Genomic DNA, 12,772 nt, shown 5'->3' with positions numbered 1-12,772 from the left:
TACTTGCATTATAACGCAATTGTTTTAATCAAAACATCCCAATAACCAAAAGGTTACCTGCCATACATAGGTTTCTATGGGAACCGCAACGTGTGACTACAAAGACACACTGACAAGAGATAGGAGGCTACAATGTTGGCATGACCACTTAGCAAAGTGTGTTCCACCTTTGTTTTCGTAATTGTTGAAGATAGTGAAGCACATCTTTGACTATTAGGTTGTAAATTTTAAAGCAAACAGATTTTTTAAAAACAAATGCTATTAAGCAACTTCATGTCAGCCAACTGGAAATGCAAGAACAATTTCTATATGTAGATAGTTCTAGAATAAGCACAGGTTGGAAGGTAAATATAATAGTTGACCAAACTTTCCAATATTTAAACATGTGAAAAGACACAGCTTTTGTGAATATCAACTAAGAAAATCTTTCAAGATGAAGAAAAATGAGTACTACACTGAAGTCATTAGAACCCTGGGAGAAGGGAGCTGGAGAGGACACAATGAGAATGCCTTTGGGAAAGGTCAAACCCAGCTTTCGTTTGTTTAACCTCTCAAGCAGATAAAAGAACTAGCTTTAAAGAACCACTGCATTGTTTAACTGCTAGAAAAGGAGAGTTGGGTAAAGCACATATAAAAAGAAGCAACAGAATTTGCCCTAGAGACAATAGAAAGATTAGTCAATTACAATACTTTGAACTTAGTTTTGATAGAGTCGCATTTTAAGCTTTAGATAAACCTAATTTTTAAGATGCAAAATATTTCAAATAGCTATCCTCTCCCCCTTATAAAAAGTAGACTCTGAATCTTAAAACACCATGTTCTGCTATGCATTTAATCTGAAGAACTGCGAAAAGTAGTCTTTTTAATTTTCAGTTTTTGAAAACTCGAGACTGTTGCTGGAAGTAAACCGCTAATTTAAAAATTAACCTTAAAATGAGAAAGAATTCCTATGATGCTCCCATTCATCCCTAAGCCCATCACATAGTTTCTGAATAATTAAGAACTCTCGTCTCCACCAGGGAACTCTCCCTTGCAGAGGGGCCAAATCAAGAAGCAATCGCCATTGCACGTCAGCACCACAAACTGAGAGGAAGCTTCTGCCCTCGCTAAAGCCCAGGCGCGCGGGTAAAGTCCCCCGGAGATGATACCCCGCGCGCCGCGGCTCCGTGCGCGCGGTCCCCCGCACTCGCGGGCCGCCCCACCTCCTCCCCTGCACTCCAAGAGTCCGGCCTGGTCTCCGAGGCCGGGAGCCACGCGGCCCCGCAGCCTCGAGGGAGAGGACGCCCGCAACCAACACGCACGCGGGCACCAAGAGGGCACAGGCCAGGGCGGGGAGGGCCGAATGGGGCCGGGGGGCACGCGGAGCTGGACCAGACCCAGCGAGGGCGCGCAGACACTGAACGGATGCGAAGGTCCCGGACGCGGAGCGGCCCGGGGCGTCGTGCGTGGGGCGCGAGCGGAGGCCCGGGCGCCACTTACGGCGGGGAGGGCGGGTGGCTGCCCCGAGTCCAGGGAGCGCGCACCGGACGGCAAAGGGCCGGAGGCCCGGAGGCGCGGGAGAGAAGGGCCGCCTGGCCGCGCCGTGACGGCGAGAAGCCCCTGCCAGCGCGGGAGCCGGCCGGGAGGATGCGGCCGGGCTGCAGGGATAGGCGCGAGGCGGCGCCGCAGCCCGCAGTGGGCCCCGCCGCCCGGCCGGAGCGCGCGGCGATGCAGCAACTTCAGTTCGCCGTGGGGCCGCCCCTCCCCCGACAGCCGCCCGGCCCGGAGCCGAGAGGGCCACAGCAGCCTACAGCGGAAAGCCGGGGCGACCGCAGCCCTCACTCACCGGTCCGCGGTCCCGCCGCCGGCGCCGGGGCTGCGCTCCGAGCTCCATCGTCCCGCCGCGCCGTGGCCGCCCGGCGCACCCGCCTCGCACCACACCGCACGCAGCGGCGCGAGCGACGCCGCCTCCGGCCCGTCCACGGCCGCGGCCACGCCCCCTCCCGGCGGGGGGGCTCGGCTGGAGCAGGAGGGGGGCTCAGTGCCGGCTCCACCAACCAGGGCCAACTCACGGGGCCGCTTCACCAGGATTGGCGAGTGCCTCGGCCAATAGGGAGCCGGCGAGCGCGCGGAGCGACGGTGCCGAGGGGCGGGGGATTGCGGAGGCGGTGGCTCTCACCGTTGGTCCTCCGCCCCCAGCTCGGGATGAGGCTTAGGCAGCGTCCTTTCCAGCGAGGAGAGGTGGGGATACTTCGGGCCAAGAGACCCTTGTATCACCTCTGGTTGCTAGGTGCCCATTACAGTACCTTTGAGTTTGCGCTTATATCCTAATCCTCCCTGGGTGTTGAGGGCTCCTGCACAGAGGTCCTCTACCTGTAAGGTGTCAGACGTCCTCCAGGGCTGAGGCTTCAGGCAACCCTGAGAGGACTGTAGCCCTGTTCATGGGTTGGTTTTATGCCCTGCTCAAATTCGTTAGCATTCTGCCTTTAAAATCTTCCCATCTCCTTCAACACAGATTCTTCTGTTTTTATCACCCTATCACCAGTCTCTCTCCACCCTAGATGTGAGGAAATCCACAATACTTATTAAAAATAAGATATCCCTGAAACTGCCAGGTAAGCCCTGCCACAGTGGAACATAGCCACGTGCGACCAGATGACTGAGGCATAAACAAACTTAAGAAAAAGAAAAGAGGAGGAAAGGAAAGGAAGAGAAGAAAAGATAGAAAAGCCAAGATAGAAAAGCTAGGTCACAAAGGAAAGGGGTTTAAAAACATCTAATAGAAATGTTACCTTTATTTTAATTTGCATGCCTTTATTCTTTTTATTTACCAATAGGATCACTAAATTGAAAAACTTTTAGGAAAAAATTTTAAATTCTAATGAATAGTTCAAGAAACACTAATTCAAGTTGGTTTGCTCTTTTCTTTACAGATGTGTAATAATGATCAACATCTAACTAGAGACAACTAAAAGTTGGAAAAAATGAATAGCAGTTGATAATTTCACCAAAGTTTGCAACACCAGAAATGCAGTAGAAAAATCATGCAGCCCTCTTCATAAAATGTCTAATCTATTAACCTGCATTACTTCCAAAGGAGGGATTTTAAAAGCTCTTTTTAAAGATGACGTATATTCAGTTTCCATAAAGTGCCATCATTTTAAAAAATTGCTGGTAATTAACAAGGTAAACAGGATTTTGGTGAATAATTACAGTGACCCAGTATTTTAAATATTGATACTAGAGTGACAAATGTCTGCTGAATTGAAAGCTAAATTGGCATTCAAATTAAAATGACTTTCCTTCATTTCATCTTCACTTACCCAGAGGAATAGCTTCCATGTCTATATTTAGGTCATTAATTTAGAACTCAAAAATATGAAAGTATAGATACCCAGAGTGTTTTCAAGGTTGCTAATCATATTTCCCTGGCTGCTTCCCTCTTCGGTGACCCCAGCCTTATAAACCGCTGCTACACTTAGTTTGCACTCACTGTTAGCCCTTAATCACATCATCCCAAAGTGTTCAGGTTTGTTTCGTATAGGTCAGTCTTACCTCTCTAATTAGATCATCAGTTCCATGAGGATAAGGTCCTTATTTTACAGTCCTCTTTCCTCCTTTTATAATGCCTAGTACAGTGCTGAGCATGTGGTAAATATGATTCTATTCCTAGTGTTGTGGTTCATGGTACAAATAAATTATTTCAAATATGGTCTTGTGTGAACCAGTCCTTTAAATAAAAACTGCTTAGAGCAGTCTTGTTGGAGGATTAGAGCCCACCGCTAATAAGTGCCTCATCCTTAATAAGTGCTTGAAAAATGTTGCTGCATCAGGGAGTGAATTGGTGACCTGTAACAGAATCTTGACTAAAAGTGCCTACTAAATAGGGGTGCTTCTTACCACAAAACCAGAAACCTGGAGACAGCCACAGGGCTTCTGTAATATCTCTTCTATGGTGTCATTGTGTCTCAGGCTCTTTCTAGCCATTGTCTCTGCTATCCTTGTCATGTGATCTCTGTCTTCATCCTCACAGGATGCCTGCTTCCCTTCTAAGCATTGCATCACATTCAGGAAAATGGTAGGGGGATGGGTAAAGGGCAAAAGATCAAAGAGGTGCATGCCCGGTTGGGTCTGCATCTTCCTGGGAAGCTTTACCCAGCACCTTCTGCTTGCGTTTTATTGGCCAGCCACGTGTCACATGACCACCTTTAGCTGCAAAGGAGTTTGAAATGCTAAGTATTTAAAGTTGGGGCATTGGCTGGAGAAATATTAGAGTTTTGTTAGTAATGGAAAAGAGGAATGCAGACCTTGGGTATGAGAGTGGCAGTACCTGATGTAGTTGCTGAATAAATGAATTCATGATTGAGCCCTCACTCTATTTATTCATAAGACCCACTTTTTTAAAAAGGCCACTCAGGTGTCAATTAAAAAACAATACAATTTTCAAGTGAGCAAAAGATCTAAACAGACACCTCCCTAAAGTGGAGTTGACAATACACAGATGGCAAATAAACATGCTCAATATCATGTGTCATTAAGGAATTGCAAATTAAAACAACAATGAAATACTATGACATACCTACTAGGATGGCTAAAATAAAAAAGCTAACAGCAACAACAACAAAAAACCTAAGGATCCCAAATACTGGCAAGGATACAAAACAACAGGAATGCCCATCCATTGCCGATGGGAATGCAAAATGGTACGACCACTTTGGAAGACAGTCTGGCAGTTTCTCACAAAGCTAAGCATAGTCTCACAATTCAGTCCAGCCATCACACTCCTAGGTATTTACCCAATTGTGCTGAAAACATGTCCACACAAAAACTTGTACCCAAATGTTTATTCATAATCACGAGACCCTGGAAGAATCAAAGATGTCCCTCACAAGGTGAATGAATAAACAAATTGCAGTACATCCATACAATTGAATGTTATTTCATGATAAAAAGAAATGAGCTATCAAGCCATACAAAGACATGGAGGAAACTTAAATGCATATAGCTAAATGAGAAAAGTCAGTCTGAGAAGGCTACAGACTGTATGATTCTAAGTATATTCATTCTGGAAAAGGCAGTAGGAACCATAGTTAACAGAATAAAAAGAAAGTTTTGTTTCTTAAAATTTTTTAAGCAGGGTCACCTTTGCTGTATTTATGGACCTTTATTGCAGTCACAAATTCTATTGTCCTTCAACTATTGGTAAATCTTTTTTAAAAGTTCTTTATCATTGTACCTTTTAAGAAGTTTTTGGGCTATGTGCAGTGGCTCACACCTGTAATCCCAGCACTTTCGGAGGCCAAGGCAGGAGACTTGCTTGAGGTCAGGAATTTGAGACCAGCCTGGGCAATATAGTGAGATTCCCATCTTTGCAAAAAATAAAATAATTAGCCAAGAGTGGTGGCATATGCCTGTAGTCCCAGCCACTCAGAAGGAGGCTGAGGCAGGAGTGTCGCTTCAGCCTAGGAGTCGGAGGCTGCAGTGAGCTGTGCTCACGCCGTTGCAATCCAGCCTGTGTGACAGAGTAAGACTCTGTCAAAGAAAGAAAGAAAGAAAGAAAGAAGGAAAGAAAGAAAGAAGGAAGGAAGGAAAGAAAGAAAAAGAAGGAAGGAAGGAAGGGAAGGAAAGGAAAAGAAAAGAAAAGAAAAGAAAAGAAAAGAAAGTTTTGGGGAGGTTTTCCTGACTTTTTATATTAAAATTTTTCCAATGTAAAGAAAAATTGAAAGAATGGTAGAAGGAACACCCATATACCTTTATCCAATTACACAAGGCCACATTTGCTCCATCAGTCTCTCTCTCTGTCTCTCCATAATTTTTTTTTTTTTTTTTTTTGAGATGGAGTCTCGCTCTGTCGCCCAGGCTGGAGTGCAGTGGCGTGATCTCGGCTCACTGCAAGCTCCGCCTCCTGGGTTCACAAGATTCTCCTGCCTCAGCCTCCCAAGTAGCTGGGACTACAGGCGCCCGCCACCACAACTGGCTAATTTTTTGTATTTTTATTAGAGACGGCGTTTCACCGTGTTAGCCAGGATGGTCTCGATCTCCTGACCTCATGATCCGCCTGCCTCGGCCTCCCAAAGTGCTAGGATTACAGGCGTGAGCCACCGTGCCCGGCCTCTCCATTATTTTTTAGCTGAACCACTTGAAGACAAATTGCAAACACCAAGATACTCTACCTTAAATACTTCAGCATATATCTCCAAAATAAAAATGTCTGGATCATTCTAGTGTACAAGCAGAGCCGTGCATAGCCTATAAAATGGAACCGTGGAGACTCGATACCTGTAACTACTCCAGACTCCATTACTACCCCCTCCCAACTTTTTCTCTGTAAATATTTGACCAACCTGGTATACAATGCTGGTATTATACTGAAGTACAGTAAAATAAAATCTAGCAGCAGGGAAACTGGTGACAAGGTATTGTGGTCAAGAGAATTCTGGTGATGCAAGTGACTGTCAGTGTTCTGTGAAATCCCGTGCATGCAGCGTGTAGTGAAGCCAGTCCGGGGCCCACAGGGCAGTGAGATGCAGCTGTCTAGCATTACGATAACTGAACAGCTCTCAAGCATATTCCTAATAAGAATATGCTTCACAACTATTTTTAAAACCTCTTGAATTGTGCCATCTTTGTTCTTTGCCTGGTCAAAATCTTGGATATATTTCTAAAGTCAAAATGTAGGCAGCTTAGGCATCCTCTTAATTTGAATCTGATAGTGATGACACAGTGACTTTTTCAAGACACTTAATAAATTAGTTATTCCCTCAGTGATTTGCTTAATTCTCTTTTGTCATCACTAAGTCTTTAGTGGAAAAACAATTGTCATTCTTTTTACTTAATAACATGTCATCTTACATAAAAATTACAAACTGCTTTGCATTAGGAACTGAGTTCAATCTCACTTTGTGGAGGAGAAAGAACAAAGAGTGGTTACTAATTAAAAGAATATAATTAGAATATGTAAGAAATCAAATTTTAAAAGCATAATAACTGTCATCATTTTTGACATGCTCATTTGTACTTGTTCTCAGAATGAAGTAAAATAATGACTACAAATACCTCAGTTCTCAAGAATTAATTTAGCTCCATATATAAATCTTTATAAACATACTTCACTTACCCGAGCTTTCTTTTGAAGGATAGTATTTATTTTCATCTTGACATAGAGTGAAATAAATACATACATATCCATATCTACATCTCACAAGAATAAAATATTTGCTGGAAACATGACTATATCTTAAATTTTAATATTAACCCAATTATCTCATGAGAGCAAGGCAGTATATTGATATTAACTTTATTTTGAGGTGAGGAAAATTATGAGAAGGCAAAAACAAACATTTGTTGAGAATGCTCTATGTGCAGTATGCTGTATTTGTTGTATTTAACCTTCATAACATCTATTGGATATGTGGTCTGTTGCCCATTTTATAGATAAGGCCCAGAGAAATTGTCTTTTTCCCCCAAGGTAACCCAGCCAAGACTCACTGATATTTTCACAGACAAGCTGTTTTTCCAGTGAACATGGAGAGCCCTAGAAGTTGCTATTCTTGCTAAGTGAGACAGCAGAGTAATGTGTGCACAATATTCTGAGAAGCACATGGCCAATACTTCCCACAAATCTATCCCTGCTTCTCCTTTCCCATTGCCACAACCCAAGCTGAGTTCACCACCATCCCTTTTTGTGCTGTGGCAATATTTCTAACACATTTCCCTTGGTTTTTCCTTCACTGTGTCTTCACGCTATTTTATGAGCAATTTTTAAAATGTAGATCTGATCGCATCTCTATGCTGCTCAAAAACCGTCAGTCTCCCACTGTCTACAGGATAAGTCAAATAAAGCCCTTAAAAATAATCCAGCTACCAGATTTCCTGAAGCATCCTGCACCACTAGCATTCGCCCTACATGCCCTGGGCTTTCTGTCTGAATACCCCTCCTGCCCTTCCTCACCTGGGAAGCTCAACTTTCACAACGCAGCTCAAATTCACCTCTCTGGAGCCTTCCTGGGCACAGTTACCTACACCAGCCTGTGTACTCTCCCTGCACTCCTTCACATGGCTTTATTGCCACAGTTAATTCATTGTCCCCCACCAGACAGGGAATTATTTGAGGCCAGAGACTAGTTCTTATTCATTTTGAATCCCTAGTGCCTAACACTTACTAGGCATAGAGCTAATATTTGTTGAATGAGTTTTCATGATGTCATTGGAACTACTAATATCCAAGCAATCTAAATAGCACTTAAAGACAGAGGGCTCCAAGGCATCAGACTTAGATATTCCCATGGTGAGCATGCGGAGAACAGGCTTCCATCCCCCATGAAGCCACTGTATTAGTTCGTTCTCATACTGCTAGAAAGAACTACCTGAGACTCGGTAATTCATGAAGAAGAGAGGTTTAATTGACTCAGTTCTGCACGCTTAACAGGAAGCATGGCTGAGAGGCCTCAGGAAACTTACAATCATGGCAGAAGGCAAAGGGGAAGCAAGCATGTCTTACCATGGCAGAGCAGTAGAGAGAGAAAGAAGGGAAAAGTGCCACACACTTTTAAACCATCAGATCTCATGAGAACACACTCACTATCATGAGAACAGCAAGGGAGAAATCTGCCCCCACGATCCAATCACCTGCCACCAGGTCCCTCCTCTGATATGTGGGGATTACAATTCAACATCAGATTTGGGTGGGGACATAGAGCCAAACCACATCAGACATGAAGCTGATGGGGACAGCGTTAGGAAGATTGAAGGTGTCCCCAGTGACAATTGTGTCACTCCAGGCACATTGGCCCATGCAGGCTGCCTACTCCCACATTGCCCCCACTTCCCCACCAGACACTGATCAGTTTCTCCTGGCTCTCATCCAATAGACACATAATCCTGGCCTTGCTGGGGTGGGGAAGGGAAGGGTGCCTGGATCTGAAGTTACCTGGCTGCTGAATGTGTTACAGCAAGATATGCACAGGCCTTAATTAGACACCACTTATTGTCCACTTACCTTGGACCCCAGAACCTTGGGAGGAAGGGGGATGGGATATAAAGACCATGAGCTCTTGAATTAAACTAATCAGGATTAAATTCCCGGTCAATGGCTTACTTAGGAAAGTAACTAAATATCTCTGAGCCCCCATTTCCCTTATATAAAATGAGAGGAAAATAGTTGAATAATTGCCAATGTTCAGTGAGTTTTAATTATTCCTCTTCTTCATCCCTCCCTCTTTGAACTGCACTTGTTGGTGTATAAGATCCGTTCCCTTCAGCACCTGAAGGAAATTTATTTTAAGCCAGACTTTACAAACAACGAAGAGAGTTATCTGGAAATGACTGAACCAAAGCTTATGAGGGAAACTAAAATGCACTGCACTTATTTGAACAAACAGTAAATAAGGTATAGGATAAGTCTATGTTTTCCAATAAGGAATTTTTAAAAAATCAAACCCTGCAGTCTGATGTAGCATATAGACCCTCCCCCAGTTTGTTCATCTTTGTCTGGGACCTATCATGCTTTCAGATCCATGTGTACCTTGTTTTCATATTATTACAAAAATTGAATAGCTATTGCTCCAAATTCAGTTATTGTCTTCATTTATTGCTTGGGTATTACTGTTCCTAATTTGCTCCTAAAAGAAATGTACAACACTCTCTTGCAAAGCATACTCTGCAAAATTACCTGCTGCAGTTGCCTAAGATTGGCTTTTATCTCTGTGCTGTGGTGAGGTGGAGTTATATAAGCCACCCGGGCTTTTGGCAGGAAGAAAATAACTCCCAGAGTGATGCTACCTGAAAGACTTGCCTTCATTATCAAACATTCTCCTCAACCATCAGGCCCTGGGGTTTTTGCTGGTTCAAATATTCTAAGCCCAAATCCTTGTGGGTTATTAATGCAATGGCTTTTCCTATAAAATTTAAAGATCTTAACAGATTTAGGTGTTTTTAAAATTTTATTTTTTCTTAGGAAAGCCCTTGAAGAAAGGATATTTGACAGATGAGTCATCTAAGGCACCAGAAGTTAAATGACTTGCCTGGGGTTGCAGAGGGTTTTTATTTTTACAAATCCAAGAACACTTCCTAAGGTTGCCTTAGTTCCCAGTCTGGGTCATTCTTTGTAGAAAGGACTGTGTTTTATTCAACGTTGTGATCCCCATGTTAGGTCCACTAACCCTCAATACCCATTATCTTTATTAATAAAGATAATGAAGCTTTATTAATAAAAAGAGAGACAAGTCGTAAGATGCCCTGGTTGAAGCCAAGCTAAGTACAACGTTTCTTGCTGCCATTAAGGAGAACCCCACAGCATGGAAAGGCAAACCCAGGCAGGTAGTCAAAAGCAATACTCATGAGTCAAGAAAAAAATGTAGTGGGATTGGCTAGGCGCAGTGGCTCACGCCTGTAATCCACACACTTTGGGAGGCTGAGGCGGGTGGATCATGAGGTCAGGAGATCAAGACCATCCTGGCCAACATGGTGAAACTCTGTCTCTACTATAAGTACAAAAATTAGCTGGGCGTGGTGGTGCGTCTCTGTAATCCCAGCTACCTGGGAGGCTGAGGCAGGAGAATTACTTGAACCAGGGAGTCGGAAGTTGCAGTGAGCCGAGATCACGCCACAGCACTCCAGCCTGGCAACAAAGCAAGACTCCATCTAAAAAAAAAACAAAGAAAGAAAGAAAGAAAAATAAAATGTAGTGGGATCTAGGGGAGAAGTAGATGGTAAATTAAATTCCACCAGAGTATCAGAGAGAGGGAAGATACATCTAATCAAGTAGAAGCATAGAAGAGGTGACATTTAAGTAGAACCTCAAAGGGTAGTTGTCATTTTGACAAGTAGAGACAGCTGGAGAAGGGCACTGCAGGGCTGGAAATGGTACAGTTGGGGAGAAGCTGGTGAGTTGGGGGAATGCTGGAGAAAGTTGCAGAGAAGCTGGAAGAAGAGGCTAGGACTTCACTCTGTAGGGTCATGAATATCTTGCTAGGAAATTCTGGCGTGATTGCATAGACCACAAGGAGCCACTGAAGGCAGTTTAATCAGTTCACCAAAGTGTGTTACGGCCTTGGGTTGGGCTCAGCTCTCTGGGGAAAAGAAGCAAATGCAAAGCTGCTGTGTACTTTGTGAAGATTTCTGTCATCCATGAATAGTGCATTGGAGAGGAGAAAGGAGGCAAGGAGATGAGTTATAAAGTTCTCAAATAAGTAGCAGATATAATTAAGGCTTCAACTGAGAAAGCGGCAAAGAGAAGGGAAAGAAAAGAGCAGAGTGGGACATGTCTCAGGGATAGGACCCAGGGGAGTTGATCATTGACCTTCGGAAAGTAAGAAGAGAAGGAGATTAAAATGTCAGAGATTATTTCAAGGTTTCAAGCTTCTGGGAAGGAAAAGGAGGATGTTATTACAGACAGGGTAGTCTGGAGAAAAAGTAAATTTGAAGGAAAACATCTGGAGTTTTATGCTGAATGCTAAGGAAATTTATCGGGTGCTGTCTAAATGAAAACATAGAAATGCCATGGTCAAAAATATATCTGTGCAGAGGTTTGCTTATGAGAATCCGAAAACCAGAACTCTGTCTCTCTACAAAACTTAAAATAAGGTCAATCTGTACCAACCCAAATGATTGACCCTGGCAGATATTAATAGAGCAAAACCTTGCTCTGCAAGGGAAACCAAGTCATTTTAGGCAATGTCATTCATTGACATTGATGCATGATTAGATGGCTCAGTCAAAATCTACCTAGGATGTATTAACTCACCCAACAGGCCCATGCCCCTAAAATGTTCTCACTGGTTTCTGTTTGATATTTTCTTACTCATTTCAATGTGGACAAGTGTCCAGGGAGCATTTTATTTGCACTTAATGGAGATGTTCAAAAAATAAAGAGTCTCAGCCACCAAGGAACTTGCGATTCAGTGGAGAAGATCAAGAGAAGCAAACAGACTATTACAGTTCAAATATACAATATTCTAGAAGGTTCTACAAGAGCCGGGAGAAGCATCTTCAGCAGAAAGGCAGAAGAGAGGAAAACTGATTGAAGAAGTCTTCTCAAGGAGAACATTTGCAGTTCACACCTCAAATATGAGAAGGAATCAGTAAGGCCAAGCAAAGAGCCAACTCTAGACAGAGTTGATACCAAATGCAAAGGTATTAAGGGCAATGTGTGAACTCAGGTATGGCTCACTACTAATTCTGGATAGATAGCCCCAGGAAAAGGATGTATGTGATGGGTGTGTGTGTGTGTGTGTGTGTGTGTGTGTTGATGGGGTAGGAGAAAAGTGTGGAGTTATACAGAAATTAGACTGAAGGGGTAAACTGAGGCAGACCATATTAATTTTGTCAGTCAATTTATTTATACCCTATATTATTGCACAGATTTAAGGTATCTCATGAAATATATTCAATAAAACAGGGTTACAAATTAGGAATTCAAACAAAGAACAAATGTGGGTTGGATATTTGTGAAATAAGGTTGAAATTATGAATAATAGTTAAAGACAGATCACCTGTTTTGTTTTGAGCTTCCTAGCTGCCAACTCAGGGAAAAAAAAAAAAAACCAACCACCATGATATCTATTAAATAAAACGAATCTAGGTGCTTAGAAGAAGTAATGGCCCCTGGAATGCAGTAAGTGCTCCTTCAGTTTCGCTGGTAAGTCACTTTGCAGATAGGAGGCTTCAGACATGGTAAGTAGAGATCTGGGGAGATCTGTCCTTGAAAAGCATGAGCTTGATGAAGAGGGTAAGGGTGGCTGAAGGGGAAGTATTGGGAGCATGGCCTCAGCTTCACCTCTTTGCAATGTGGGCT

The 12,772-nt window shown here is 43.3% G+C and overlaps 1 protein-coding gene and 1 long non-coding RNA gene across 5 annotated transcripts in view; one reads left to right on the top strand and one right to left on the bottom strand.

The window, feature by feature from the left end:
• Positions 1-1,962, bottom strand: part of WASF3 (WASP family member 3) — a 131,270-nt gene extending 129,308 nt beyond the window's left edge. Inside the window, exon 1 of one of the 4 annotated variants that reach the window (XM_024348486.3) lies at positions 1,826-1,962. The gene's annotated coding sequence lies outside the window, so the exon portion shown is untranslated. 4 annotated transcript variants of the gene reach the window in all.
• Positions 1,963-2,132: 170 nt separating this feature from the next.
• On the top strand, positions 2,133-3,647 carry LOC134808209 (uncharacterized). Its single transcript, XR_010150758.1, has 3 exons — positions 2,133-2,220; positions 2,495-2,594; positions 2,913-3,647. It is a non-coding gene; the product is annotated as an uncharacterized LOC134808209 (long non-coding RNA).
• Positions 3,648-12,772: the final 9,125 nt, after the last annotated feature.

The sequence above is a fragment of the Pan troglodytes genome, chromosome 14 (assembly GCF_028858775.2).
Source record: "Pan troglodytes isolate AG18354 chromosome 14, NHGRI_mPanTro3-v2.0_pri, whole genome shotgun sequence".
NCBI lineage: Eukaryota > Metazoa > Chordata > Mammalia > Primates > Hominidae > Pan > Pan troglodytes.
This window is presented reverse-complemented; position numbering and strand designations above follow the sequence as displayed.